We start from the raw sequence: 6,000 nt of genomic DNA on the forward strand, positions 1-6,000 counted from the left end.
TGCCAGCACTCTATGCATTAACAATGGTGACCACATGCTTAAGGTGGTATCTGATTTTGTCCATTATAACCTAATGCTATTCTAGCCTGCATCAACAGAAGTACAGTATAGTGGTCAGATCAAGGGAAGCAATAATACTGTACCACTCTATTCTCCTTAGTCAGACCACACCTGGAATACTGTGTCCAATTCCACAATTGGCACCACAGTTTAGGAAGGATGTTGACAAGCTGGAGCATGTACACAGGAGGGCAACCAAGATTATCAAGGGTCTGGAAACCATACTGTCACAGTGGCCGGAGTGGACTACTTCAGAGTAACGACGCTACGCAGCTCTGCATTTTATTCTTTTATTGGTGCTGCGTATTTACAGTGCTCAAGTCATTGCTATTTACACGGAGCGATGTTGTCAGTCGGTTTCAGAACCTCCTAATGGCTTTTGGCGCGTCTTTCTCCAACACAAAAGCTTTGGCAGACCCATCCTCTTGCCCCTCCTCTTCCTGCGTAATTCTGGAGTTGGGGGGATGGGTCTTCCCCCCTTACTTGCCCCTTCCTGTCCCACCTGGGACCCTGGCTCCTCTACCTTGCCTGAGCCTCGGACACGACTTCCTGCTTCCCCACTGGAATCGGAACTCTCCCTGCTTTCCCCTTTGCTCGGGGACGGGCTTGAACTCAGGAGGGGAGGGACTTCGCGATATCCCCTGTCCCTCACATCCACCCCCCTCCCAAGCTCTCCTTCACCCCTCCCCAGGCCCCCCCCATGTGTCGGTGACGACTGGAAGCCTAAAAACTCGGTGCTCTCCGAGCCCGTTGGTGTGAACACCTCCCCCCAGTCCTGCGAGCCCCCCCCTTCCGCCTGGGAGGACGGGAATCCCAAAAAGTCCGTGGCGTCAGAGCTGGTGGGGGTAAAAATGTTTTGCCAATCTGCTCCTTCCTCTGACTGGGTGGATCTTGGCGACACCCATACCTCATCCTCTGGTTCCTCAAACTCCGCTTCCCAGCGCCATGGTGAGCTGTTCTCCCGTGCCTCCCCCTCCTCCCCCTCCCTTTCCATGTGCCAGGGCTTGGGTCTGTGGGGAAAGAGGGCGTGAAATTCTTCCACCAAGAATTCCTCCTGTATCTGAGTGGCGGGAACCCATTCATTCTGGGACGGTGGAGCATCCTCCCATGCCATGAGGTACTCCAGGCCCCCCACCCCCCACCTTGAATCCAGGATGGCCGTGGCCTCATTGAGTTGCTCCCTGCTTTCCCTCTCCCCCCCTCCCTCGGGGGTTTGTTCGCTGTCTCTGAGCCTGCTGCTTTCCCTGTACGGCGACAGCAGCGATCTATGAAACACTGGATGCACCCTCATGTCCTCTGGCAGTGCCAGCCTGTATGCCACCGGGTTGACCTGTTGCGTGACAGTGAAGGGGCCCAGCCATTTGGGTGCCAGCTTTTTGCACCTCCCTCTGGTGGGAAGGCCCTCCGAGGACAACCACACCTTGTCCCCCACCCTGATGACCTCCCCTTGTCGCCTGTGGCGATCTGCCCCCTTTTTGTACGCTTCCTTGGCCCTCTCCAAGTGTTCTCTGAGCTGCTGGTGCACCGTCTCCAGTTCCTCTGCCCAATCCTCAGCCTGTGGGCCCTCCTCCTCCTCCTCCCTCTCCCTCTCTGGGAAAGATCTGAGGTCGCGCCCGTAATTGGCCTTAAAGGGCGACACCCCTGTGGAGACGTGCACTGCATTGTTGTAGGCAAATTCTGCTAGTGGCAAGCGATCCACCCAGTCCGTTTGCCGCTGGCTGACGTAGCATCTCAGGTACTGCTGCAGAATGGCGTTGACCCTCTCCGCTTGTCCGTTGGTCTGCGGGTGTCTAGCCGTCGACAAGCTGACCTCCACCTGCAGGAGGTTCATGAGCCGCCGCCAGAACCTGGAAACAAATTGGCGGCCACGATCCGAAATAACCCTTAAAGGTAATCCATGCAGTCTGAAAATGTGATCAACAAACAGTTTGGCTGTCTCTTCTGCCGAGACTGCCCTGGCACACGGTATAAAGTGACACATTTTGGACATGAGGTCCACCACCACCAACACTGCAGTCTTACCCCTGGACGAAGGCAGATCTGTGATGAAGTCCATGGACACCACTTCCCACGGCCTGTGTGGTGTGGCTAAGGGCTCCAGCAACCCTGGTGGCGCTGCTCTGACCACCTTCGCCCGCTGGCAGGTGGTACAGCCCCTTACATAGTCTCGAACATCTTCCCTCACCCCTGGCCACCAGAAGTGTCTCATGACTAGGTGAGTGGTCTTGTCCCTTCCAAAATGCCCCGCTGTAGGGTTGTCGTGCATCTGCTTGAGGACCGTACGTCGAAGCTGGGTGGTGGGTAGGTACAGCGCACCCTTGTAGAAAAGCAGCCCTCTGCGTTCTGCAAAGTCTTTTGCCTGCTCCCTCCCCCCTCTCAGTTCTCTGAAGATGCGGTTGGCAAATTCATCCGCTGCCGTCAGTGCTGTGAGTTCTGCCTCGCTCACCACTGCTGCTCCGCAGGACCATGCCGACGGGGGGAAAATGTGCCTTGGGGCTGGTGGCGCCTCCTCCTCCATGTACTCTGGCTTGCGGGAGAGGGCATCCGCCCTGACATTCTGCTCTCCTGGGATGTAGTGTATGGAGAAGTTGAAGTTCGAGAAGAACTCCGCCCACCGTATCTGCCGCTGGTTGAGCACCCTGGCAGTTCTCCAGAACTCCAGGTTCTTGTGGTCTGTGCACACCTGGATGGGGTGCTTGGCGCCCACCAGGAAGTGTCTCCAGTGCTGGAACGCCGCGTGGATCGCAAGAAGTTCCCGATCAAAAACTGTGTAGTTTCGCTCGGGCTGGGTCAACTTCCTGGAGAAGAAGGCACAGGGTCTCCACTCTCTGTTGGCGTCCAGTTGCAACAAAATGGCGCCCACAGCCTTATCAGAAGCATCGGTTTCAATGCGTAGGGGCGCGTCCTGAACCACGTGGAACAGGTTCTGGTCTGAGGCGAACACCCTCTTGAGGCTTTCGAACGCTGCTTGCGCCTCTGGTGTCCACCTGAACTTCTGCTTGCCTCTCAGGCAGTCAGTGATGGGAGCCGTAACTCGAGAGAAGTTCTTGATGAACTTCCTGTAGAAGTTGGCAAAGCCTAGTAGGCGTTGGGCATCTTTGCGCGTCCTGGGGCTGTGCCAGTCCAGGATGGTCTGCACCTTGTCCTTGTCCATTGCCAGCCCCTTGTCTGACAGCTTGTAGCCCAGGAAGTCCACCTCCTTGGTGTGAAACTTGCACTTCTCCAGCTTCACATACAGGTGGTTCTCCTTCAGGCGCTGTAACACCTCCCTGACGTCCTTCACGTGCTGCACTGGGTCGTTGGAGTAAATAAGGATGTCATCCAGAAAGACCAAGCATTTCCTGAAGAGTAGGGACCCCAGGACGTGGTGCATGAAGGCCTGGAAGCATGCTGAGCCCCCTTGCAACCCGAAGGGCATCACCAGATATTCAAAAGAGCCCAGAGGCGTGAACATCGTGGTTTTCCACTCATCGCCTTCCCGGATCCTGATCAAGTTGTACGCCCCCCTCAGGTCTAGCTTGGTGAAAATCTTGCCTCTGCGTGCCGCTGTCAGGAGATCATCCACTCTGGGCATGGGGAAAGCCACTGGCTCTGTCACCGAATTCAGCCGTCTAAAATCCACCACAAGACGGCGCTGTTGCGTGTCTTTCTTGTCCACCCAGAAGACCGGGCTGCCCCCTGCTGCCTTGCTTTCTCTGATGAACCCCCGCTTGAGGTTCTTGTCGATAAAAGCGCGCAGATCCTCCAGTTCCTGGTCTGACATGGCGTACAGCTTGGCTGGGGGTATAGTTGCCCCAGGCACCAGGTTGATCTGGCAGTCAAAAGGCCTGTGTGGGGGCAGGTGGTCGGACTCCGCTTCACTGAAGACCTCCTGCAGGTCCCAGTATGGTTTGGGTATCGCCTCACCCCCTTTGACGTGCATGGTGGCCACCGTGGCTATCGGAGGCCCCTCCCCTGGATGGTGCTGCATGCAATGTTCCAGGCAAAAGTCCGATCCAAAAGTGATGCACCTCTGATGCCAACTTATGGAGGGGTCGTGGCGCGCCAGCCAGCTCATGCCCAAAACGATTGGGGGGTCTGAGATGGTGGTGACGTTGAATGCCAGTGTCTCTGAGTGCCTTCCAACCGTCATTCTCATGGGGGGGGTTTGATGAGTGATGGCCCCTCCCAGCAGCTCTCTGCCGTCAATGGTTGCCACGTGCAGAGGAAAATCCAGCTGCAGAAGCTGGATCTGGTGCTCTTCTGCAAAGTTTCTCGAGAAGAAGTTGGCTGAGGCACCACTGTCAATTAGGGCGAGGACCGTCAATGGATAGCCATTTGGGAGCGTGAGCGTCACTTCTAGAACCACTCCTGCTCTGGGAGGGGTGGGCTGGCTCTGCTCCTCTCTGTGCGGGTGGGTGGGCTGGGGCTGTTGTCTGCTGACTGTGCCTGGCTGCCGCCCCTTGTCTCCTGCAGCCAGGCTTTCCCGTTTCCCTGCTGTGGTGCTGCGTCAGTGGGGGAGGGCACAACCGTTCCCGCCTTTCCTTGCCACTCCCTGCGATGTGGGCAGTCTCTGACGAGATGCTGGGGGGAGTTGCAGAGAAAGCAATTCCCACCCCTTCCCTCCTTGCGTCTTGGCGCCGCTGGGGTTTGAAAAGCCCGCGCGCGCGCGCTATCAATCTGCATGGGTTCCTGGTCCTGACTGGCCCCAGGCGTGGCTTGAAAGGGTTGTTGAGGGAGTGGCTTCTCCTGCGACCGTGGGAACCAAGCCCGCTTTGCGCGCGTTGCTTGCTTGTCGCTCCATCTGGATTCCTGCCTCACCCCCACCGCCAGAGCCGCTTTGCTCAGTTGATCCATATTACTGGGCTTTGGACCTCTCGAGAGCTCATCCTTCACCTCCTCATGCAACCCCAAGTAAAACGCCGCTTGCATTGGGGCAGACTCCAGATCCCACCCCAATCTGTGCACCAGCATGGTGAATTTCGCCCAATACGCGCGAACTGTCATATTTCCTTGGCGTAAATTATGAAGTTCCTCCTTAGTCTGGTCCATATGACTATCGGACGAATACATCGTTTTCAAACCTTCTAGAAATAGTTTGACATTCTTCATGCAAGGATTCCTTGTTGCAATTAACGGTCTTAGCCACTCCCTGGCCGCCCCTGTAAGGTGCTCCACAATAAACGCTACTCTGTGCTCATCATCAGGGAACTCATCGTGGTGCAGCTCAAGAGCATACACAATCTCAGTCTCAAAGCCCTGAAACTCCTTCGGGTCTCCATTGAACTTGCTTACTAGGGTCCCGGCTCTCCTTCCTGGCAGCACTTGGACTTGGGGTGCCCCTCCCGCCTTGTTTTTCTCTGCATCCAGCTTGTTTTGGAGGTCTACCGCCACCGCCCTTAAATGCTGCTCTTTTTCCTGGAGCTCTCTCACCTGTTCCGCAAGTTGTAGCCGGTCGTCCTGGACCTTCTTAGTCTCCTCTTTAGCTGCCTTCAATTCTCCCTGCGCCTGCAGCGACAGCTGTTGCAGTTCTAGCTGGGCTTGCTCAGCGATCTGCCGCCACTTCTCCGCCTCTGACACGCTCATCCCGGCAACTCCAAAGTAGCCCAAAAATGATTAGGAGGTTGCTGTCACAGTGGCCGGAGTGGACTACTTCAGAGTAACGACGCTACGCAGCTCTGCATTTTATTCTTTTATTGGTGCTGCGTATTTACAGTGCTCAAGTCATTGCTATTTACACGGAGCGATGTTGTCAGTCGGTTTCAGAACCTCCTAATGGCTTTTGGCGCGTCTTTCTCCAACACAAAAGCTTTGGCAGACCCATCCTCTTGCCCCTCCTCTTCCTGCGTAATTCTGGAGTTGGGGGGATGGGTCTTCCCCCCTTACTTGCCCCTTCCTGTCCCACCTGGGACCCTGGCTCCTCTACCTTGCCTGAGCCTCGGACACGACTTCCTGCTTCCC

The sequence above is a fragment of the Zootoca vivipara genome, chromosome 10 (assembly GCF_965207765.1).
Source record: "Zootoca vivipara chromosome 10, rZooViv2.hap1.1, whole genome shotgun sequence".
In the NCBI taxonomy this organism is placed as follows: Eukaryota; Metazoa; Chordata; class Lepidosauria; order Squamata; family Lacertidae; genus Zootoca; species Zootoca vivipara.